This window comes from Miniopterus natalensis, chromosome 2 (genome assembly GCF_054644295.1).
Source record: "Miniopterus natalensis isolate mMinNat1 chromosome 2, mMinNat1.hap1, whole genome shotgun sequence".
NCBI lineage: Eukaryota > Metazoa > Chordata > Mammalia > Chiroptera > Miniopteridae > Miniopterus > Miniopterus natalensis.
This window is the reverse complement of record NC_142082.1, coordinates 54,814,625-54,840,208: the sequence shown is the minus strand read 5'-3', so window position 1 is coordinate 54,840,208 and position 25,584 is coordinate 54,814,625. Positions and strand designations below refer to the sequence as shown.

General features: G+C 37.6%; 1 long non-coding RNA gene across 1 annotated transcript in view; it reads right to left on the bottom strand.

Moving 5' to 3' along the window:
* Positions 1-10,962: 10,962 nt before the first annotated feature.
* LOC107539877 (uncharacterized) overlaps positions 10,963-25,584 on the bottom strand; it is a 24,793-nt gene continuing 10,171 nt past the window's right edge. Inside the window, exons 2-3 of the long non-coding RNA XR_001603449.2 lie at positions 13,351-13,475; positions 10,963-11,185 (exon numbers count right to left, since the gene is read on the bottom strand). This is a non-coding gene — a long non-coding RNA (uncharacterized LOC107539877). The remainder of the gene's footprint in view (positions 11,186-13,350; positions 13,476-25,584) is intronic.

Below are 25,584 nucleotides of genomic sequence, written 5' to 3'. Positions count from 1 at the left end.
ACTACTGCATATTTAATGTAGGCAAGTTTTATCACATAGTTGTTTTAATCCTCAACATTTTGCAAATGCAATTATTCAGCTCTGAAATAAGCATATTTATATCAACACTGTCAATTTCACAATGTTTTTCCCAGTCTAGTTTCCCAAGACAGTTTGTCTGGGAAACACTATGAACCTGTAATGTCTGTATATAAAAAGAGCCTAATTGAATTTGTTTAAAGTCGAATTTTGACATAATAATTATATTCATCTTTTGAGATGTTGTCCTACACTAAGTCCTCAAAGATTTTCAAATTAAATTGTTCAATTCTAAAACTCCAATCATGGTTATTTTAGTTGAGTGGCAAAAACATGCTTGAAATATGAATTAATAAAATTCTATCCCATACATTACCCTGCTTGACAATGAACAATGCTTGTATGAGAAAGATAAATCTAATTTAACATTATAACTCTTTTAATAATAAAAATATATAGACTCAAAGCCTCTTCGGTGACCCTGTCTCACACAGTATAATTCCCTAAAACTTCTAAGTCACTCAATGATAAGAGGCTGATCTAAACGCTTCCACTGCATTAATCAAATACCAGGTCTAATTAAAAGAGCCATGCACAAAGCTTTTTCAAAATGTTGCTCAGGTATTGCAATAATTTCTGATCACCCAAGCCTGGAAGACAAATAATTAGAGCTGCCAGAGCATTCTGATGAGTGATGTCAGCATCTCCAAGTGACCTTCCCTCCACTAATTAATTTTCATCTTAAGAAAAGAGACCCTGTTGTTGCACATTATTAATTGAGTTCACTAAAAGATGCGCCTGATTAATTTTTGTTGATAATACTTGTCATTCTAGGCAGCGGCTGTAATCATTCTATTGGGTTTTATTTTTTTAAGTTGATCTAAGTCCTTTGCAATGTGACTGATATATCTGATACAAAATATCATGCATAAGGGCATATCCTATAATGTGTCTGGGCTATTTTTCATTGCAGTTGTTTGCCAAGGTAAAATGAAATGTCAGAGGGGAGTTTTCTGAGCTGCTGGTAACTGCGAAGGTGTCGTTTCACTTTGTCCTCATAGCCTAGTGAGGCCACTCATTCTCAAGTCCCCAAAAGAGATCGCTGCACCCATTGTGTAGCCTCCTCTTGGGTTTTACAGTGAACTATCCCATCCCCAGAGAAAACACTGCCTTCCTCTTACAAGAGTTCTTCATCCAATTTCTGTTATTACCAAAAGATTTCACACAACTTCCTTTGTTCACAGAGTGAGACGAACAGGCTGCTAAGTAATTCCAGCCTTCTGACCCTGTGCGAGAACCCAGAACTTGGATTGTTGCCCTGTCCATTCATAAAATATTAGAATTAGAAAACATAGAGAAGGAGCTATATTAAAGTATTTATTTCATTAACCTAAAATTAAACAGGAAGTTCAGTCACACACCTAATGAATATAAGCTGTACTTTAACATTGGAACATTCACTTGTCATTGAATTGAAACTATTAAAACCATCATATGTTTTCAGTGGAACCTTCCAAATGTAGAATTAATTTCTTGGGAAAATATTGTGTTTCAGTCTCTAAGTGAAAATGTTTTATTCGTATTGGGAAAATGAATTTGCAATGTTCTTAGATTTTAATGGGGTCCTGCTAAGCAAATTTATATGAATTAGCCTAACTGAACAAAAATAAGTAAATATAATGTCATGGATACATGTGTTTACCAATTAAGAGAAAAGTGCTTAGTGAAATGTCTTTTTTTGTGTGTTTTGGTAAATCTGAAACCTTTGCAAAGGATCTTGAGTCTTTTTTAAAACAGGCAAGGTTAGGGTTTGTCATCCGTGCTCTATGCTATATGCTATTTCCTTAGCGGTGGAAAAGAATTCATAAACACAGAGCATAGAAGGAAAACTAACAGAACTATGTCTCTTAAAAATCTCTTTTGTGGCAGCCTTCTCCTTGTCTGTTGTAAACCTGTTTCTTTGTTCCTTTCCCAGTGGTGAGTGCAAGATGGCCCTAAACCACCCTAGATGTGAAACCAGATCAAGCAGTCCTATCATTTAAGCCAAATTCTCACCTCTCTGTGAGTGATTTTCAATGGAAGAAAATGTGACACAGGTTCTCTAATAATAGAATTCAGGCTAATTATTATCAATCAACACTATTATTAAATATCCACCAGGAATTGGGCACTTTGTACATCTTCTTTGGAATTTTGGTGGACCCAAAGCTGAGAGATTTCATGCTTTGTCATTCCCAAGGAAACAGAAATAGAAGATCCTAAGATTTGGGGGTAAATTTAATTCTCATGTGATTGAAAGATGGATTCATAATGCAAAAAAAAAAAAAAAAAAAAGGAGCATCTATAGACAACAAACCTGGTGTTTCATGGAATGTTTTATTGTCACAGTGTTTTAGAACTGAAAAGAACTTCAGATATTACCAATCCAAACCCAATATTTCACCTGTAAGAAAACTGATTCCCAGAACATTTGATTACTTGAATAACAAAAGATTTAACCCTTTGTTATGCAAAGAATGAATACAATTAACAGTGTGATAAACAGTAACTTGTGTTTAGTTAAAAAATCTTTATTTAGAATAACCAGCAGTGCTTATTTCTCAAGAAATAGCGCATAGAACATTGCTTAGGTATCTGTATGCATCACCACATCTGTATCTATCAGTATTGGTGTCTTTTTTACACTATGATACTAAAGGACCATATCTGTTTATTCTGAAGCACTTATTCAGGCTACTGCCATTTTCAACTAGGAGGTTAATAAACAGAAGAACAGAGGGAGAGAAATGAAGAGGAGGACAATTAAGGGAGGATGACAGAGAGAGAAACATAAGATTATTTGGTCCCATCTCAATTTTTTCTCATTATGCTTTCAAATTTTAACATGCAAACCTAAGAAAAGTTGTCTCCATCTGACAATTTGTGGGCAAGTGTAATTTCTTTGCTTCAAAAAATTAGCCTCAAATATTAAAAAAATAGGGGGAAATCAAATTGGGCAGGTTTTATGTTATAATATTTCACATAAATTCACTTTGTGCAGCTTTTACAAGGTAGTCTTACTGACAGCTAGGCACATGGTGGTGACCGATCTCAAGAAGTGATGGTGTATTTCCAAAACACTGTAAATGACATGTTAGGGTATGAATCTCATCAGTGTGGGGAAAGTGTCTTTCTCTTTTTAATTTGAAAAAAAGCATAATGATACTGAAGTAACAAACTTTTGGACTTAAGGAAGGATAGACAAATATGCTCTAGGATACATTCCTGAGGACATTGAAAAGGAGGGTGGAGTATAATCTCAGGCATTGCTCTACGTCTGGTCAGTGCAGCTGAAAGAACACTGAGACTTAGAAGGGGTCTTTTTTATTTGAGTGATGTGATTTAAATCAATATGGAGAGATCATCTCTGGGTAATATATCTGACATTAATTTTCTAATCGGATTTCACCTACAGTCTGTCAGCATTCTGTTCAGGAATCATCAATATTTTATTTGAATGAATGTATCATAACTTTTTTACTTTCTCTTGTAGCTTTATTCCTGTTTTAATATCTTTGCATTTTAGCAATTATATTTAACCAAACTAGAAATTATAAAAAGAGGTTCTCAACTTAGATTCTGACTTTTAGCTATTGTCATCACTCTTGACAGCAAATGGAGTCTTCCATTTTGTACAAGAACACTTATATAGGGTAGATGTCATTAAATAATATTTGGCCCTGGGATGTACATCCATCTCAGCTAATTAACTTCCGTTTTCACCACAATTTATATTGGCTGAGCTGTCCTCGGTCCAATAAATATTTACCCAATGAGTGAACAAATTTAATATGTAGCCACAATATGTGTGGACAGGACATCTCCAGGCTCCCAAAGGCATTCATATCCGTACACAGTGTGAAGGATTTGGCAGCAGTGCAGCTCAGAGGACATGTATAAACTCTGGACGAGATTGATTTTGAAAGTCAGTATGGCAGAAAAAGATATTCGGTGAGATTTGGGGTCAAACTTTGGCTAGAATCTTCTTTCTTAGAAAAGTTACTTCAATTCTCTGAGACTCAATTTATATGTCGATAAAATATAAATGCATTCACCTCACAGGATTGAGAGGAAATAAACAAAATAATAAATACGAAAGCATCCAACCCAGTGCCTGACAGATTGAAAGAGCTCATTAAAAATTATTTTACCCTTAATTGGGGTTGATTAATCCACTTTATTTGTGGAGAGATTTCACCTATAGTCTGTCAGCATTCTGTTCAGAAATTATCAATATTTTACTTGGGTGAATACATCATAACCTTTTTACTTTCTCTTGTGGCTTTATTCCTGTTTTAATATTTTTGCACTTTAGTAATTAACCAAACTAGAAACTAAAAAAAAGAGGTTCCCAACTTGGATTCTGACTTTTACCTTTGTTATCACTCTTGACAACAAGTGGAGTCTTCAGTTTTGTACAAGAACACTTATACAGGGTAGATTTCATTAAATAATAGTTGGCCCTGAGATGTACATCCATCTCAGCTAATTAACTTCAGTTTTCACCAAAATTTATATTGACCTTTGTCAATGGCTGCCTTTTTACCAGCCCAGCTTCCCTAACTTCTATTTCCTCTCAGGCAAAGGAAACATGAAGAAACAATAAGTTCTTTGGAATGACAGCTGGACCCAACCAAGTGGACCTACTGGTCAGCACAGAAAGTGTGGCATCTAAAGCTGGTCAATGTTGCACAATAGTGTTGGATGAACTTTGCCCAGAGATGTAGGGCAAAGTTCAAACCCTTACACAAGGTCAAACTGTTTAAACATTTGAAATCATGTCATAAAATATTCCATATTCAGCAAGTTTTAAAAAGGGCTGCTCAGTTTTTAGATGCAAATAGGGTAGAAAAAAGATAGCCATTGGCAGCGAAATTTAAAGTAACAATTATGCAATTTTTCAACCTGAATTGAAGGAAGATTGTTAAAGCTTAAAAGGCTGGCAAGCTTCATGATCTATGCTAGTTTAACTCCTTAAATGGAGTTTCACAGATCTTACTAATTTTTGACAAATCTCACATCATTTAACTTTTTAAGAGATGTGTTTGACCCATGGTTTTTGAAATACCTTTATATTTGACCTAAAAGTGACCTTCAGCCTAGCCTCTTTTAAAGATAATTTTGACAGAAGTTAGCTTTGGCTTGTAGCCACACCACCATAAGTTTTGACCTTGAGTGAGCTCCAATTTCTAGTAGTATTTGAATAAGTGACTTAGATGAAAGTAAGAGGTCAGAAAATAAAGTATAAAAGTTATCAGAATTGATTTTTATTATTTCTTTCTCATTAATTGCTTGTCCACTATCCATACCCCTCCAATTTACTACTCTCTGAAAATTTTCTTCATGTGTAGGTCATTAACAGTAATGTTAATATAGGTCTTGTCCTATTATAACAAATTCCAGTACTTATCTGAAGCAATGTGATAGTGTGGAAAGAGCTTTGGCCTTGAAGTAAAAATGCCTGGATTCCCATCCTGACTCTACTGCTAACTAGTTGAATAAACTATCTTTATTGATAGTTGAATAAACTATCTTAGATGAGTTGATGATAATCAGCTCTCCAACCTCACAGGGTCTTTATATGGTTTAAACTTTTTGCCTGTGAAAGCATATAGAAAGCTGTAAAATATTGCACACATAAATCATTACACTAATTAAAGTATGTTTTTGATTCATGGTCTTGAAAATTTGAAGGTCAAATATGGTTTGAATAAATGACCCTTGGAAATAATTTTATTTTAAATACCTACTGAAATTAAAATATTTGTATTCATGACATTTAGGCTACAAAATTCAAAGCTGCATTCCTAAAATAATTATACTCTGTAAAGTTGACCCTGTATGGTAATAAGAGCCTCCTAGGAGGTCATGTCGTTTCTACTATCCTTGTCCACTTAGAGTCTATTTTCAACAGTTGCTCAAATGATCCTTTTAAATAATGTCAGATCATTTCACTCCTCTATTCAAATATATCCAATGACTCCCTCTGTCACTCAGAGTAAAAGCTAAAGTGCTTACAATAGCCAAAAAGACTTAACATGATTGGGTCCCTGTTAACTCTCTGACCTCATCTACACGGAGTTCCCCAGATCCACATTCCCTCCTTAGGACCCCTGTGCTGTTTCCTGCCTGGAATACTTTTCCCCTGAAGTGGCTAACTCCCTCATGGCATCCAAGTCTTTGTTCAGATGTCATTTTCCCAATTAGACCTATCCTGACCACTCTACTTAACACTGTACCCTCCTCCACAAACCCAATAAAACTTATTCTGCTCTGATTTTTCTTTTTTCTGTAACACATATCATGTTTTAATGTATTATATAATTTTCATTTTTATCCTGTTTATTGTTTGCCTCTAGCACTGTCATATATATATAAACTCCACCAGGGAAAGGATTTCATCTGTTTTGTTCACTGATACAGCTTACATACTTCAAACAGTGCCTGAGCAATATAATAAGTGCTCAAAAAATTACTCATTGAAAGAATGAATGATATAATGACAATACCAAATAAAACCTTTGTCAGTGGGTATGTTGACTTCTCTGACCCATTCTTGTGACCAACCACAAGCTTTTTAGAGAATATATGCATCCAAAAAAGGGTGAGAAATTTGGCTATAAAAAGAGAATAAAACTATATAGCTCTTCTAGACAAAGAATCCATGACCTTGGGATATCTTTATGCATTTTTTAACCAATGACATTAACAGGATTTTCTTTGTCCTAAGTCTATAGAACATGACAACATTAATCTCTTAGTAAATTTGCATAAAATTTGCAAATATAATTTCATGATCTGTAAAACCAAAATCAAAGTATAATATAGCAATTTCACTGACTTAATCTTCCAGAATTCTATCAAGAAAGTAATCAGATTTTCTTATCATTATTTATTCTTTTTTAAATGCTTGTGGTCATCATTCTGCTATTATCTAGAAGTTGATCAGTAATTTTTCTCCTTCATATTTATTCCAGTGTTTTAGTTGAGATTAACTAATTATATCTAGCACCTAGAATTACCTGATTCTTTCATCTTTTAAACCTGTAAGACACTGATTTTTTTATTTATATTTAGAAATTTGAAGTTTCATACTTATTCTTTAAAACCCATTATGTACTGGGTCAATAATTCTGCTGCTTGAGCATCTTATACAGATGGAAAATGTAGTGCCTATAATTAGAGCTGTGTCATACCTCTTTTCATTAATGCTATGATTTTAGTAGTGGTAATTGTGGTCTTTGGTTTACTGTTCCTAGTATCAGTCTTCTTTTCCAGTTCACAGCTGTATAGCAAAATGTTGGTTCTGTTCTCAAATTTTCAAAATGAAGCCAAGGCATTCCATCTGAGCAGATTATTGTGAATAAGAGATGGTCTTAGCAACAGGTCATGATTCTTAAAATTACTTCTATACATAGTCCATAGCATTAGCAATATTGGCCCTCTTAATAATACCACAAGAGTAAGTCTATTTGTGCAGTTACTGAACCATAAGAGTTTTGTTTTTTTAATTCAATCACTCAGTAACTTTGGTCAACTTCTGGTTTTTTTGTGTTGTTGTTGTTGTTGTTGTTTTTGGTTGGCTGAACAACAAGAACGCCAAAGGGTTACTAAAAACATTTTCTAAGGATTTTCATTTTTCTTACTTCTAATCTAAAACCTGAAATTTCCCCTGTTTCTCTTTTGTCTTCACTAACCGTGACTCACTCAGACGTAATGCACTCTCTCTGGTTTTTAGGGGAATTGAAATATTTATCAAAATTGAAATGAAAGGTAAATCTAAATCTACCTCACTAGATGGCAACTATATGTCATATATAAAGAAGACTGAAGAAAACCTCCTGAGTCTGTTTGTGTAAATAGGACTTTTAAGACATTTTTTTAAAAAACAACACAGTGCTTCTTTTTTTTCTGTATATAACCTGGTTTGTCTTCTAAAGTTTCAAACATGATTATACAACATCATTCTATAAATTTGTTTCCTAAAATTTCTTCGTTCCCCTCATTAGCCTTTAAAAGTTTCATTATTTGCTTTCTTACCAGAATATATTTCTCTAGAAACATTATGTGGATATTATCCAGGTGTGCTAACTCCAGGGTTTTGGCTATTGTCCAGCTTGAACAATTAGTTAAACTCTCTTTTAGTTTTAACCAGATGTTACAGTCCTCATTTCCTGACCTAAAAGGCTCTTTCAAATTATGAAGAACTTTTAAATACTTGTCTCATTCTCTTTCTGAGCTAGCTTCACCTTAGACCTAACTTAATATGGTCTGATGTTCAGACCACATTAATTGTGGTGTGCACAATTAATTATTGAGGTTTATACAACATTTGGAATAAATCAGGCTTTAAAATACTTCAGTATAAGAAGGTAATCATTAATTAGCAAAGATTTACACATTACATATCTGTTGGCTTTAAAATCTCTTTTTGCCATGGTTTTCAGTTGAGATTTTAATTACTGAATAGATTGGTGCATTAATTTTAGTTTTCTAAATTTCAAGTAATCTCATCTATTTAATGAGACTGTAATCTTTCTGAAGATGCCTTTTCTACATTTCACAGCTTATCCACAACCCAGTCATTGCTGCATCTCTTGTAAATCTCCAATATGCATGTATTTACTAACATGTAATATGATGGTAAGTTCTATATTTTTATATTTGAAAAATTTCTAAAGCCACCAGCAGAGTCAAATTATTTTTTAGCACTAATCACAATTAGTCACCCTTAATCACAACTATTTTTTTCTCTTAGCCTTTTATTTCCTATATTTAGTTAACTCATAGACCTTCAGAGAGCCAAAGTAAAGTATTTGTCCTCACCACTGATTACTGAAATTCCTAAAAGAGTAGCTGCTGTGGGCCCAGGACAGCTGATGGGCAAAAGCAGTGCACCTCAATTCTGAAAAGCCAGGAACAAGGGTAATGGGGTGTCTGAAGGAAAAAGAGTAAAAGAAACATTTTTAAAGTCCAATCAATTGATTAGGAGAAAATCTTCAAGACATGGCCTGTGTGACATACCTCTGAGAGACAATACTAGCCAGAAGCTATGCTTAACCCTCTCTGTCCCTTACCTGCATCAGCTATTGAAACCAAATGTTCAGGTCTTTTAAAAACAGCCTTTGGTTTGATGGTGTTCTGTGTTTAAACAAAACTGAGTTCAATATTTCTTTATTAATTTTAATGGTATAACAAGAATGGTGTATCATTTTGACATAAAGAGTTCAAAGTTACTCTGCAAGCACTCTTTCATTAATCTTTAAAATATATTTGCTGGGTGAGCAGCCAACATAATCCTGCCTAAACAGATAAGAAAACAGAGAGCTGTTGATAGGGTGACTTGTTTAACGCTGTCCAACAAGTGTTTAGAAAGGAAGCTCAAGTTCCCACCACTGCTTTGGCCGTGGGGGCCTCTACCAGCATGTGCGCAGGACAGCAAGAAGCTGATGCTTGGGAGTTGCAAATAACTTGATTAAAGGGGCTCATTCTGATCATTTCTGGACCCTTCAAAAAAGAAATCCGTAAGTGAAATTTTTGGAAAGTTTAGAAGAGAATTCCACAAGTGAAAAGAAATATTTTCTGTCATATCAGTATTTTGAGTGGTATCCCTTGCACGGTGTCAGCTTTTAATTATCTAGAGAATAATTATCCATTTGTGGTTTATCAAAGCCCCTTTCTTCTCTATTGCTTCCTGCCTTTCAGCCATTTCATTGCTCATTAATATTTGCATGAGAGGCCAGATCTGCTGCTTTGCTGGCGAGTCTGGTAAAAAGATCTGATGCACAGAGATAGAAACCATTGAATATGTAAAATTTTGTGATTATCTTGAGGTTTAATCCATCTATACCAGACCAGATAATTAAACTCAATAACAAATGATAATGTAATAATTCATTTGTCAGGGAAAGGTTCACTCCTTTTTGCCTTTTACTTTTCTCTAATTCTATGCTTGATGCTTATTATCAAAGATAATTGAAATCTGACAAAAGGGGCAATCATCTGTCTCATGGATTTTGACAATGCTCACTTTTTTTAAACTTTGCATTTTCCCATTCCTAGAAAAGAATCCTCAATAAATACATCTTCCATTTATTAAGGAATAAATGGAAGGTGTACTCGTTCCACATTATTTGTGGGCTGGGACATAAAATACAGCAATCAGCCTTCTGCCACCACTCCCCCCTCAAGGATCCTCCTTGGTTAAAGAGCTGGCGCTGGTGGTGGCAGATTAGTAAGAAGTCGTGATTGCCTCATGAATCAGGGGGAAGCTTCTCACAGGTGGCAGTTAGTTTGATCTTCCTAGTCACTCCAAGAGGTTATAGATCTTCTGTGATTATCTCTCACAAGGATATCCTTGAAGGAAAGCGAGGCTGCCTCCCCAAAACACAGCTAAATGAAACAAACAAAAAGGAACAGTGATGGTGGAAGAGAGCATGGAGAGGGCTCCTTTAGAATCTGCACAAGTGAAATGGAGCGGGTTGGTGAACTCCCTGTGCTGCTGCTCAAAGCCCCATTCCTAGAGCTGTGCTGACCACACAAAACAGTGCTGCTGCGTAAGCAAGGGAATAACACAGCGAAGACCCATTAGCTCCGTTTCCATTAGGCACGCAGAGGGTAAAAAAAAATCAATAAGAGGCAAACAGAAGACAAAATTGATAGCACAGAAATGTTAATTTTAGAGCTTTAAAACAAGGTATTGCAAACAATGGCATGCAATAAAACCTTAAAAACTATTTTTAAAACTCTCCAAATCATTTGCATGGGGAAAAGAACTCCAAGCAGGAACATATACAGCATATTAAACTTTAGTGCATTTTTAATGACTTGTCTTAAACAAATTATGCATGAGATAGATTACATATCCCTCACCCACTTAACAAAAAGGCATACCCACGAACAAAAAAAGCAAAACCAGTTGGCTTTTAAAAAGAAATTAAGTGTATACTTGGTGACTGATTGGGAGAAATGCCAAGTAATGGAAAGGACCTCATAGAATAGAGTTCTCTTGAAAGAAGCGAGATTGATGGGCTTTCAGTCCAGACTGTAGGCAGAACGGTACAAACAACATCAGTCTCTGCTTTTGGATTCCATTCTATAAATGTCCTCAGCAGACAGGAGAGGGGAGCTGAAAGAACAAGACTCCGGATAACAAGTCTTAAATTTCATTTCCAGCCCCACCACATAGGAGCTGCAAATTCAGACAAGTACTTCACCTCCCCTTCTTTTCCTCGTCTGTAAGATAGAGATAATAATAACAATCATGATAATACTATCTTCCTTTCCTAACTTGGAATGAGGCTTAAACCTTGGTATTTTTGAAGCTCCCAGTTTATTATAATACACAAGCATGGTTCAAAACCACAGACTGAGAGCATTCATTCTCAGGCTTCAGGGTGAATCGAAATCACCTGGAAGCATTTGCTAAAACAGAGAGCCGAGCCCCATCCTCAGAATTTCTGATTTAGTAGGTCTGGAGTAGAAGAGAAAAAAATGTATTTCTAACAAATTAACAGGTAGTTCTGATGCTGCTGGTATGGGGGCCATAGTTTCATAACTTCCAGTCAAGCCTTGTGATTTTAGTTTGGTCCACAGACCAGCAGGGTCAGCATCGCCCTGGAGCTGGAGTACAGACCCACCAGACCTTGTTGGAAATGCTGATTCATTCCATTAAACCAGAGCTGGCATTTCACAAGATCTCCAGGGGGTTTGTATACACAGTAAAGGTTGTGAAATACTGCTCTAGAGCATCTTCAAAAGGAGTGGGACCAATAACAGATTGTGAAAATCTGCTAGAGGGTGCTTATAAGAAGAGCCCCCAATCTAAACAACAAAAATCCAGATATTTGGCACTGGTTTTTCCCCCAGGAAGCCCTGTTTGTGAAACTGACAATATCCACCCATTGGAAACAGCTACTCTCACAAAGCAAGGGGCTTAGCCCCATTGCTGTAGGTGCCAGCTAGACTGCTGGGTGCCTGACTGAGCAGTGAAGCCAGGTTGGACAATCACTATAGCATCTTTTCACTGTTAATATGAATTTTGTGTCCTTAGAAGATCATCTTTTCAGCCCTTCCTTATTCTCTTTTCTGCCATCCTATGGAGCCTTTCTTTGTGTTTCCCGTGGATGTGCTTATTTTGTATCTAATTATGGGCTTGGTGGTGATAAGAATTTGGGTCAGAAGCAAAGTAAGCTGAAAACACAAGTGCATTTCCACCCGAGAGTTCCTTTGGGCTAAAGTCACTAGGTTAAGTGTCAATGATCTAATATCAACCTGGCATCAAAACAACCCCTTCATTCAAACAAGCCTTCCCATTACGTGGAATACAAATCAGAGCACCAGCTTCACATTTGTGAGATTTATATGACCATTTAGAGAAATTCTTCTTGTAGCTCCTCTGATAACATCGCTGGCAATACAAAGCTGGATGGTTCAAATCAGATTTCATCTCTACTATGTAGTGGTTTAGTGTTTGAGGATGAACTTACGGACTATTAAATTTATAAAAAACAAAGACGAATATACAACATAAAACAATTCAAGTTCCAGAAGCTTTATATTAGCTTTTGTAAGAGAATAGCTACAAGAAGAAAAAGGTAGTGAGGATACAATCTTTTAAGATTCAATTTGTCTATCCTGCCATTTAAGACCTACTTTCTGGAGACGTAGAATTACGACTTTTAGTCTACAACTAAACAAAGCAGCAGATATCATTAGGATTATAAGTTTTACAGTAAAATCAATGAGAAAATATTCTAATTTTCAAGTGTTACTAAGAATATAAGTATTATGGCAATAATGTATATATTAAATAAACAATATAAACACCTACATGCATGGATTTTTTTTTTTTTATTTTTTTTTTTGCTTTTATATGTGATTTCTTTCTTGAAGGTGAAGACATGGTGAAAAAAATAAGAAAACTATTACAACCTAAGGGATGTTTTAGTACTGAATTATTTTTCAGTCTTACAGTTTGCCTTTCTTCTTACCAACATTAAAAAACAAAAAATATGTTATCTTTCTCACACAAATAAATCAGAACTCCAAGCACTGTCTCCCTTGAAAGAGAATGTCTTCTACTTCTAATAGTCCTGTCTTTCTAATCAAATATTTCTCCATATAGGTCCTTCTTTTCTTGATGCTAGTATATTGCTGCATTTAAATTTTTCTTAGCTTTATGGAAATTAAAGAATTCATGTTTCTCCATTATAAGTAATAAAAATCTTTCCATTATCTACTTTTAGGCAACAGACCTTATTAACAAATCACACTGCATAATTTGCCACTTACCTGTGGAAAGAAGTGCAATCATTCCAACTGAGATATATGTAGAATGGAAAGCAGTTCAGTTATCCTATCGTGTTCTATATATTTATCCCATAAATGGCTCATCTCTGCAGGAAGGGATGATTTGCCTGAAAGATGCAATACATATTTAAAATATCCCTACTTATACATATAGTAAACCCTGAAGGATAGTAAGTGTTGTTGAATTAGTTTATTAGTTAACAAACAAAAATAAACTAGGCCACAAGTAGCCCAAATACCTTTTCTCAGACATCAGGAGACACGGGAAGTTCAGAACTGAATCTACATCCCAGCTAGATGGTAACTCCTTGAAGGCCAGAACTCCAAAAGCACAGGGCTCTGCACTCTGCTTGTTGAGTGGATGGATAGAAGAACAGAACTTTCCCCGGTTATAACCACTGCGTGTAACCACTTCCCTAGTGTACAACCACTTAGTTCTATACAGAAAAGAACTGCTTCCAGATAGCAGTGTGAAACAGTGAATACTTAAGAACCTTGTCCAAGCAGAAAGAGGTTTTGAACTTTTGGAATAACTTCTGTTTCAAAGAACTAGGATGTTAAACTGCTTGAGGGCAGATTCTTTGTAAACCATATGAGGCCTCTCCCAGAGTTTTGTGCATAATACATAGTTGTTCAATAAATTAAATTGAATTGACTCAGGAAAAACTATATACTATCTCCATTACTCTGACTCCCAGGTACTCAGAACTCGCTGTGGGAGGGAAAATCTGAAAACTTACCTCTTTATAAAGGGAAGTGTTTTGTTGTTGTTTTAAATACCCTGATAACTAATGGTGTGGGGGAGGGGGGGTTAGCACTTTAATCCTCAACTTTTCTTAGTCTTTATAGATCTGGAAATAACTTCTCTTGTAAGATAAATAAAACCCAGTACACCAACTGAGATCCACAAACAGTATTAATAAGCCTGGCAGGAGCACGTCTACAAGCCATCATCTGAGACCAAAAGGCCCTCCTACACCTTCTCCTCTGCTACCAACAAGAATCACATTGCCAACAGCACCATCAAAGGGCAGGTCAGCCATGGTCCCTCTACTAACCATCTGGGATAGAAGCTCTCATTGGAAGTTTCCTGTGTTTCTGAAGTTATTTCTCAAAATATTCAATCAAACAGCACTTTAAGAAAGCAGTGAGTGATTTGCTGCTTTTTGCAACCCAGTGGGTAAAGACAAACCATGCAGAGTAAGAATAAAGATTGAGGGTTAAGATCAACAGACAGAGCATTTAGAACAGAGGATATAACTACTGCACTTCCTGATGTTTCAAATTTCTGCTCTTGTATTTTATTTGTTTTGTTTTGCTTTTTTAGATGTCATGGACTTTTCACCTACATGATATAGGAGCACAGAAACTTCACTAAAGCACAGAAGAAAACATTGGTGTTTGTATGCTAAAGAAACACAGACACACAAAAAATGCATTTGGGCCCTAACATTATTAAGACCATTTACGATTTTACATTATTATTGAGAGAAATTCTCTAACATTTCTTGATATGTTTGCAACCTTTACTCTAAAATTATTTTAAGGATGGAAAACAAAGAGAAAGAATTAACTTTAAAACATATGCATTTTGGGCACAATGACAAAGGCATTCCAGGAAGAATTATGAAACATTCCATACCATGCCAGCCTCTTTCACACAATCCCATAACACTGGCCTCAACCAGAGATAACTATTTTCGAGGCATTAGATGAGCATTAAATTGTGTTTGGATAGTTTTTAAGCACCTGTGATTTCAAAGGTACTACTTCATGCTAAATTAAATAAGAGACTACTACAAGCAGATCATCTCAGGCATCATGAGTTTGCAAATCAATTCCACAACTGAGGGTGCTGTTATGTTCTCAGAGCAGTCTGCGTAAAGTGCTACATGATTTGAACAATCACCTACTAAAACTCGCATGCACATGCCTAAAGCTGATTTTTCTAAAAAATGTGATAACACACACTGTATATTAGGTGGTAAGACGGAGCTCTTAACATTCCCTAGGGATGGATGTCTGTTTTTTTCTTCTTTGTTTCCAACAACATGGTCTTTGCTTCAGTTTTTCTAGCCTAAAAATGTTGTATGAGTTATCTCAACTTTGAGAGAGTGAATCAGATTTAATCCAAAAAGGGAGATAGTAGCATTTACAGATTTCTGGAAGCTGGCAGCAAGATAAATCCAATGTGACAAATCTCCGTGGGCTACTAAGTGGATTTTGTTATGGAAAGTATACATAGGCATGCCTAATGAGAATGTAGGGTGCTGGGATTTGAGAAACGGGCTATTATTTTGAATACTAGGTGGCATCCAAAAGAAATACGCTTAAAGATTTAAACACAGATCTCTCCAGGGCCTGGACTTTGCTCTAGGCATTACTCAAAACAGAAAACATGGTAGGTGATCCTTCAGATAACCACACATTTTATAGGACAATCCATAAGTCTTTAAAGCCTCTGGGCTTTTCATTTTACTAAACAAGATTCCAATCTGGAATTGCCAGGGAGAAAACCTATGTCACAGTAGAAAGAACTCTATCCTAGGAGTGAGAAATTTTGCATTCAAATCCTGCTCCAAGCCCCAGTTTCTTTATCTATAAAATGGTATAAAAATACCTGCCCTGCCCACTTCGCCATGTCTGTGTGAAGTTCAATGAGATGACGAATGCATTGGAAAGAGATTTTGTGAGGGCTTTGGAGATGTAAACTCTCAGCATTATTAATACCTGGGAAATCAATGAAGCCATTTAGGATTTCCTCTATGTCAAAACTGCCTCACGGCCAGAATGTGACCAAGCAAGTTCCTCTGCCAGCCCAGATGACCTAGCCTATCCAATTTTATTGCTAAAAAGAACACAAGAACAGAGCTTCCAGGGGTTAATCATGTCAGCATAGGAACTTTAATCTTTCCACCAGATTGTGTGTAACTTGTGGGCCCAGATCCTGCTTTGTTCATCTCAGGGTCCAGGGTCCAGCAGAGTTAACTCTCACCAAATGACTGTGAATGAAGTGAAATAAATGAGATGTCTGCTATGGTCAGAAGGCTATGTTAGGCATTTTGAGAGGTATAAGCGTCAGAGTTCAAGCAGAGAAGCAGAACCACTAGGACATAGATGCATACTAAGGCATTTATTCTAGGGTTTTGACTCTACTCAACTGTGGGAGCTGGTTAAACTGTACACAGAGGCTGTTGCTTTTGTGTTTCATGTTGAAGCCTGAAGTCAGCAGAGCAAGCACTTGGGAAGAAAAGACAGCCATGAAGAGGGGAAGCAAGGACAAGAAGAAATCTCCAAGGATACAGAGAATCTGCAAAGAGGGACCAGAATCCACATCAGTGTCTCATCACCTCCAACACTCCAGCTTTGAGGATGAAGGTGCCCTGCAGGTAAACCTTATGCTCTTCCTCAGGGAGTTAAACACACACCTGGCCCAGAAGTGAGAGAACCTGAAGGAGATCCAGTGCATCCAAACCAGGGTGAGCCAACAGGTAAGTGGCAGCCTGTGTGAGTTGTAGCAGCACCTCATGCGCTGTACAGATCTTCCAACCCAAAAGAAAATGGAGGCAGTTTCGCTTCTGTCTTCCAAATGTGACTCCAAATGTCTCTTGTGGTCCATAAACTATGCAGAAAAGGGGATTCTGGGAAGTAAGTGTTAAGAATCTGTTAGTTGCCTGACACTTTGTGTACTCAGTGGTATCCTACAACCCTGTAGAATGATTGTTTTTTTCTGTTTCACAGATGAAATTTCTAAAATCTCTTACATAACCTCGTTGGGACTTCGAATGCACCCTCCTCTGGGCCTGCAGTCCGCGCCCTTTTCCTACACTCTACTTATGCAGCAGCTGGAGCACTAACACATTCTCATCCTGGCTTTGCGTATCCATGGAGGCAACCCTGAGAAAAACTGACATCTAAAAAGAGCTTCTTTTAGTTTCCCTATTCTCTACAGCAACACAGAGACAGAGCTGATGACGGGCACTCTTTCACATTGGCCCTTCAGTGTCCCTTAAAGGGTCCAGGAGAGAAGGTGTTAAGAACCCCAGAAAGCACACCAGAGAGTGAGAAGAGAGTGAAAAAAGCTGATCCCTCCAAACCTGCACCCTTAAAGTTCGGTTTAGGTCTCTCACCGCAGATGTTTCCATGTGCACTCAACAAATAGATAATGAGGAGCCTCCGTGGATGGCCTGGCTGTCTCCACTTCAGGCTTCTGCACCTTCACAGAGTGAGCCCCAAGATAGCCTTATGTCACACCAGCCAGAGGCATTTGTTTCCTACCTGGGGTCTCCAGAAAACCAACTCAGAGTCCTGAATAGCCTAGTTAGTCATGTTGGGTACATTTTGTAATTCCTTGTGTGTCTTAAAAGTACAACTTCTCATACATCTATTTCTGGTAGTTGTGCCTCTCTCAGGCACACTCCTCCAGCATCTCCTCAGGCTAGGAGTTCTCCTGGAAGTCACATTTTATTTTATCACAGAGTATTTTTATAGTTTGAGAATGAAGACAGACAGAGAAGTCACTTGTGAGTCTGTAAATTTGAGGTTCATTAATTTTTCCAAAAAAAATTATATTTTTTAAATCTATCTTGTAGATTTATGTACAAATAATGTTACAGAGAGTGTGAGTTCTGAAGCTTTTCAAATATTTAAATATAAACGCTAAGAAAATCATCTAAAATGTAAGTCGTATTTTTAATGTCTCTTTTTGCTATTAAGTGTGTGCATGAGCTAAATGAGGGACAGAATCAATTCTATTTCATTTCAGAATTAACATGTCTTTCTTCTACCCAAGGTAAGCCTTAGGCAAATTGGGAAGTTGAATATTGCAGAGCCCTCCAAAGCTGCCTCCTGCCAGAAGGCATTGTAGAGCCCATAAGCCAGAAACTTCCAAACACAAAATTCACTTGTCCTCTGCCCATTCTCTTTGAGTCTGTCTACAATATCAAAAATTGGATTAATACATTTGTGCACTAGTGTGAACAATGACCAGAGCTGATATAGCACAATTTCTATATACAGTGACCTTGAGTTTTAAGAAGTGACTGATAGAGGGGTTTTTATTTTTTATTTTCCTAAAGGGCAAATGAGGTAGGTGTTTTATTAAAGTGGTCAAGGGAATTCAGTCACAGCCAAAAAGGAAATTTGCATTTGTAATTATAGAAAGATGAAAATTATAGAAAAAAATATTGTGGTCGTAAAGTAAATAAAATGTGGCTCATGGCAATTTGTATTTTTATGTCACTCTCCTTTAGGTAAAAAGTTGTTTCCATGCAGTAATATATTTTTAGGAGGATAGAAATCACCTTTTCCTTCTCTCTTCTTATTTCATATTAGAGTTTTTTTTTCCCAAGGTCATTAAAATGAAAGAATGACAGTAGACTTTCTTATCAACAGCTTGTTCCAACAGATACAATACATGGGTTGGGGATCACAAAGATCATGAGAAGCATTTCTGCCAACATTGTAGAAAATATTGAACATCTGCTATATCTGGGATCCTGGGAGTTGTAATTATAATTTTTGAAATCTGTACACAAGAGTTATAAATATTAGAACTGTAGCCTGTGAAAGCCATGAAATATTTAACTTGTTTGGCAGGCTTAAGCAAAACTCATAAACTTAATTTAAGCAAGCCAAACACTATAGTTTTACCAATTTTATATCTTTCATGTCATTAGTTAGATAAATTAAAGCAAGCTATAAAACAGCCTACAGATTGCCAACTGGAAGTCCTGGGGGGTATACCAAAAAAAAAAAAAAAAAGTGCATTTTGAAAATTAACTCATTTTACTGTTGGTTTACCTTTCACCTTTCCCAGTTATCTACACACTTATCAAAGATTATTTGGTTTGGGGATGGGGGTTGGGATTTGCTATTAAGAAATGACTTCAGGGTAAAGAAAAAAGCAGGCTCAAGCATCTTAAGCAGGTCCACAACAGCCACAATAAGAACCAAAGGCCACCACAGGTGAGTTCCACAAGTATTGGTTTAATCGGTCAAAAACCCATATGCCACCCTGAGTGAAAACCTTTCAAACTTGAAAACAAACATGTGGGAGATAGCACAGTGCTGCTGCAGAAGGTAAACTGAGAGACTAAGAGAGAAACCAGGTTTCCATCTTGTTAGCTCTGTGGCCCAGTTTCATCATTGAGACTTGTTGTTAGAAAGATATATGGACTGGAATACACTGGGCTATGTCCATCTCACACAGGCCTTTTAAACTTAACACATGAGCATGATAACCGAGCCAACTTCAGTGTCTATTTTTAAGATAAAAGTACTATACATATTTGCTTCCACATATCTTTATTTACATCCCCTCCATGTCCCCTACCCTTATCCCAGACCCAGAATGTTCTCCAGCTAGAAACTAAGGAGGAGAATATTTGCATTATAGATTCTGAATGAGGAAAATGATGGATGATGCTACCATTTGTTTCATAGCACTTAATGTACATGAGAGCTTTCACAATTGAACCTCAAGCAACCCTGTTTAATACTAGTGCGACTTTTACAAATTAAAAATAAATAAATAGCCACAGGAAAGTTACAAGGTTTGCCCATGACCACACAGCTGACAGTCCTGCACCTGGCCCCGAGATCTCCTGAGGCGCCATCCAGCGCTCCAGTCACAGGGGAAGCAACAGAACAACTGGCGGGCAGGAGACTGAAGCAGGAAAAGCCGAGAAACTCCCAGCCCAGAGTCCTGCTGGTGATGTTTCCAGGCCTCACGGCTTCCCTACTCCTGGCGCTTCTCTACATCCTGGTGCTTTTCAGATTCAGCATCTCAGTGAAAACCTCCTACCCTCATTCCCTGCCTTGTCTCTCTCTCTTAACCCCTACAAAGGACTGAAACTGGCTGTCAGCTCCGGGGCTTGCCACAGTCATAGCAGCCTTTGTTAACAAGTTAAGAATCTACAGGAATCCCCTCTTTGCTGTCTTTACACTCTGTACATGAGAGCAGTCAAATGGATCAGCTGGGAACCCCTGGCTGTGAAAGCATAAAAGAGCAAATGAATAGGAAAGTTCAGACGAGATATTTCACTGAAATAGCCTGCTGATCCCGTTTCATTCTGCATTTAAGAAAATAATACCCATGCCCAAATAGCCTCTTTCTCCCTGAAGTAGAGGGTTGATATCACACAGACTGTCAACCCAGGGGAACCAATTCAAGGCACAACTGAAAGTTCCAATTCAATTCAATCAGCCTGTGTCATATGTCTGGGGCCAGTCCAACGGGGCTGAGGATGTGATTTGAAAGAGCCAATGTGAGTTGCTGGTGGCCCACACAGTCAGGAACTGATACCTCGGGCTTACTTGGATGGCAACTGAGCATTAAGGTTTTTTGAGTGTCTACTATGTGCTAGGCACTGGGCAAGGCTTTTTTAATGTTTCTTAATTCAACTTCACAATAAGCTTATGGGATAGAGTGTTCCCTTTTTAAACAGACATTAAATCATTTCCTTAAGATTAAAAAGCCAGTAAGTGGAAGATATAAATATTGTATGCAAATCTTCAGCAAATGGAAATTTTAGGGAGAATCTACATTTGACTCACCCTTGAGAACTGTTTATTTCTAGGCCTGCCTTGACCTGGGACACAGAGCCAGTATGGGAAGGAATAAGCTAATTAGGCCATCCTGGTCCTTCCCACTTTCTTGGGACAGCTGTGGGGGCGCTAAAAAACAACCTACATTAGTTCTGGGGAGTCCCTATGCAGGGAGGTGGGCCTGCATTCCCTCTCCAGCTCTCCCCTCCAGTCCCCAGTGGCACTCTCCAGGGAAGGAGGGCATGGAGGACACATGGTCCCATCTCTTAGCGACCAGGGGGTGAGGAACACGACACACAAGGCTGTAGAAACAAGAGCCCTGGTCTTTCCTCCTGTCTCCCTTTTGATTTTCATCATGGGTAAAGTAAAAAATAATAATAATAAATAAAAAGACCAGAATCAAGGCTCAAAGATTTTCAAACATGGAAATTAAAAGACATAAACACCATGATTTGACATTATTTCTCCATTTACAAAGAACAATAAATTGGAAATTTCAACAGCTTTAGAGTGGTATTCAGCTCATTTCCCACTTGTAGATGAAAAGTGTGTTTCTGCTGCCCTGGCACTGAGTCTTCTCACCCACAGGAGTGCATCCCCTCTAATGACATGGACAGATTGAAGGTCCTGAGTGTCAGGCCCACAGGGCAAGTGCCAGGAGAAAACCAAGCAGGAGTTTGGGGTGAGACCTGCAGCATGTGAGCCGCCAGGCTCCTGGGTGCTGACACCTGGCCACTCTCATTCTCTGGTGCGCACATGCAGCGCAGGCTCAGGGAACCCATCCAGGACAGTTGTGTGAAAGGAGAAACTTACTCCTCCAAGACTGAGGCGTGACAGAGGCAATTCCGCTCTGATTTCCTCAGCCAGCCACCACGCCTGGTGGGAGCCGCATCTCCACTAACACTGCTGGGCTTGTTGACATGTGTTTTATTATGAGCCACAGTAATCTGTCCACAAGAGACAGAAATCCTGGTATATCAATCCTTAAAGCCTTTTGACATTTGTCCACTTGGCAGATCATAAAAGCCCCTTGAAAATCACAGGAGTAAATGTGTAAACCGCTTACCAAATTATATGATGTAAAAGCCAAGAGAAGGCATTCTGCAGGATAAGATCACTGAATCGTGACTGCCTTCTGAATGTAACTTTATTTTGGTCTTGGGTTACATGTGAGGTATTGCCAAGAACAACTGAAAGAGAGACAAAGACATATGAATTCAGCCCAAAAGCTGACTTTTAAGTTCTCTGTCTTCAAAAGACTGGAGATTCTTTATGAGACGTAGTTTTACATAAACAATCTTTGCTAACAAGAGTTTTCTCCAAATATCATTTAAGTTTTAACTAGTTCCCTGTAAATATTATATGAGTGCCAGAAATGATCTCGGAGATTTGAAAGAAAAAAACTAGAACAAGAGAAATCTTCATGGCATAAATACACAGACAAAAATGCAAACTGAAATGGTTGGTAGCAGTCAGACTGCAAAGGGGCTAAGAGTTCAAGATCACTGCCACCACTTTCCCGAGAATATCTCTGGAGAGATTTCTCAGAAGACTGAAGAGGAATGTAATAGAATAATTATGCACGAAGCAATGATAAGTACTGTCTCATACAGCGCAGGTAAATCTCTACCAGAAGCTGTTATGCCTGAATTGAGGCTTAGACGAGGCTCTTTGAGAAATCAGGCCCAAAGTCTAAAACCCTCTTTCTATAACAGAGTAATCTCCATAGATTCCATTTTAAATCTCTTGCCTCCATTTCTTAACAATTAATTGCTTATATTTGAATCTTCGATAGAGACAGCACATTAGTTTCATTACATCTCTCCACTGTTTTACATATTGTACTAGATATTCAGCTAGAAATGAGATGAGACTCAAAGAGAAAAAAAGAGACAGAGAGAGGAGAGAGGCCGGGGAGGGGAGAGGGAGTGAAATGGAAATGAATGCTACTGTGTCTACCTAGGTAAGGATTTCCTTAACAGTCATGCATCTCTTGCATCAACAGTAAAGCTGATGGTGAGCAGTAGCTCCCAGTTTCCCAGATGACAGGAATCCCTTCATGTGTGGAGAGCTCTTATGGACAGGAGGGCTGTGACTTCCTCCTGTCAGAGGAGCCTGGGCAGGGCTTCTGGCACTATGATCCCACCTGTTTACCAAGGTGAGAGTTATAAACCTCCTTGCTGGCCTCTAGGAGGGGTTTGCTAAGGGTCTATCAGACCTGTGACTGTTCCTCTACAACTCATGGACTGTAGGTACATATCACACCAGAGGATCTTACATTCCTAAGGGACCTTACAGAGGAACCAGTTCTGCATCCTATTGAATGCACATGTCCCCTCCCCAGTGTCTTCACTCAAGTCTCATCTAGCCTGCACAGACACAGTGAATGAATGCCCTGTGCACAAAGCTCTACTCTCCAAAACCAATTTTTCTGAAGTAACCAGGGCATTTTCTACCCATTTCCATTAGTTCTATTCCCTCAGTGCCCTAAAGAACAAATGCAATTTCTCTTCTTCCTGAAATATGAAGCAAAATTCGGGGTTCTAGAGCCAGCAGTCATGTGTGTCACTGGGAGCCTTTTCCTCTCCATTCTCAGTTTATGAAAAGAGGATATAAGGTCTCGGATGCGTGCAGCTGCTCCTGCCTGAGACTTGGTTTGAGGACTTTGTGGTATGCCTGGGGCACTACCAAGGGATATGGTACTGCCGTGTAGAGAACATCTTTTCCAAGATTTCTAACATGTCAACTGTGCTACCCCTACTAATGGAAGAGGTTTTTAACTTAATCCAAGTGATGTATTCCACATATCCTCTATTCACTGCACATACATTGGTGAATGACAGTTATGTGCCAATTCTAGGTTTTATGTTAAGGTCAGAGAAATTTAATGGTGATTGAGAGAAAACCTTTGCCTTTAAGGAGCTGTCTAAAGTAAAATCTAGATGAGTAAACAGGCAGGTCTAGTACATCATGGTTAGGATCACAAGAGCTCAAAAAAAAGGGCTCTAATCTAATCATAGGTGGTTCTAGAGGAACTGATGGCTGAGAGAACCAACCACTACTGCAGACAAGTAAAAGGAACAACCACAGAATGCCCCCCAAACAAAGGAAATAGCCAGGCCAGAGAAAGGGCACAATATAGTATTCCTGGAACTGCTTGGAACGTAAGGTGGGTAGGAACAAGTGCTTATCAAGATACTGTGACTGTATCTCTGCATAGAAGATATGTGAATAATACTGTGTTCTACAGCAAAGGTTATATGTGTTGAATTGTGTGCCTGTGTTTAAGTTATATTTGAACATTAAGGATTAAAATAAAATTCACTCAGTTATTCAGATATCTAAGCACTGAGATACAGAGAAGATAACACCTTGTTCTTGGCTTTGTAGAGCTCATAGTCTGGTGGAGGCAATATTTTTCTAACTTGCATGTTGTCCAAAACAACATTATCAAATAGCAGCACTGGTAATTTAGTTTTGTGAAACGTTTTTAAATTGTTTTAAGCATTTGAGTTAAGTCTTCTGAGACAGAAACCCAAAACAGAAGTCCCCTACTTCACAATGTTCTCTCTCCTCTTAATCAAAATGGAAATAATAATCACAAATAGTAATTCCTATTCTTGAGTGCTAATTGAAAATCAAGATGCATTTTGGTCAGCAATGAGCTCAATGACTGTTCCTTCTATTGACTTTTGAGAGCCTCTACAGAGCTAAAATGATAAAGAGCTGAGTGGAGTTGGAGGAAACACAGATGTGTGTAAAGTGTAGACGTGGCAAGGAGTGAGCTGTAGGAAGACGCTCCCTGTGAGAAAATTCTGAAACAAAAGGAAACCATCACTGGAAGTTAAATGTTTACCAAGAAGGAAAGACTAGTAAACTAAAGAAGTCAAATTTAATTAAAGAAAAATGTTCTGATTTCTACTTAAAACGTCTCCTTACCCTTATTCAAGGAATGTTTTATTGAAATCTTATTTTAAATGGAGGTTTCTCAACTTTAACACTGTTGAAATCTTGGGCTGGATAATTCTTTGTTGTGGGGGTTTTCCTGTGCATTGTAGGACATTTAGCAGCATCACTGGCCTCTATCCAGGGCATGCCAGTAGCACCCCCAAATACATATCAGTTGTGACAAGTGAAAATGTCTCCAAATATTCTCTAAGGTCTCATGGGGAGCAAATTGACTCTCTTCAGAACCACTGATTTAAGCTAACAGGGACAAAGAGGCAGACAAATTTAGTGAGATAATGAAAGGAATATTTATGGCAAAAAAAATATTTTAATTCCACTATTGTAGATTATAAATCTCCAAAATTCTTAACCTGAACAATCTTTAAGGTCTATTTGACACACATGCACATACCTGAATGCACACACACAAATGAAGTGGATTTTTCCTAACCATTTTTATATTGTGTTAGTAAGGAAATAAGTTGTGTGCTTTGTAATATAAAAATTAAATGGATTTCCAATTCAGCTTCCTGGGGTTTCAGAATAATTTTATGTTACCATATCAATGTTGGGAAAAAAATGTGTCTCATCAAAACTATTCCAGAAGCACCTCATTTTGATAGGAAAGTACTTTGTGATGATTACCTAATAGGCAGCATTTGTTGAAATGCTTTTAATAGACCTTTTTTATCACATGGAAAAGAATTTCAATGCTAGTTC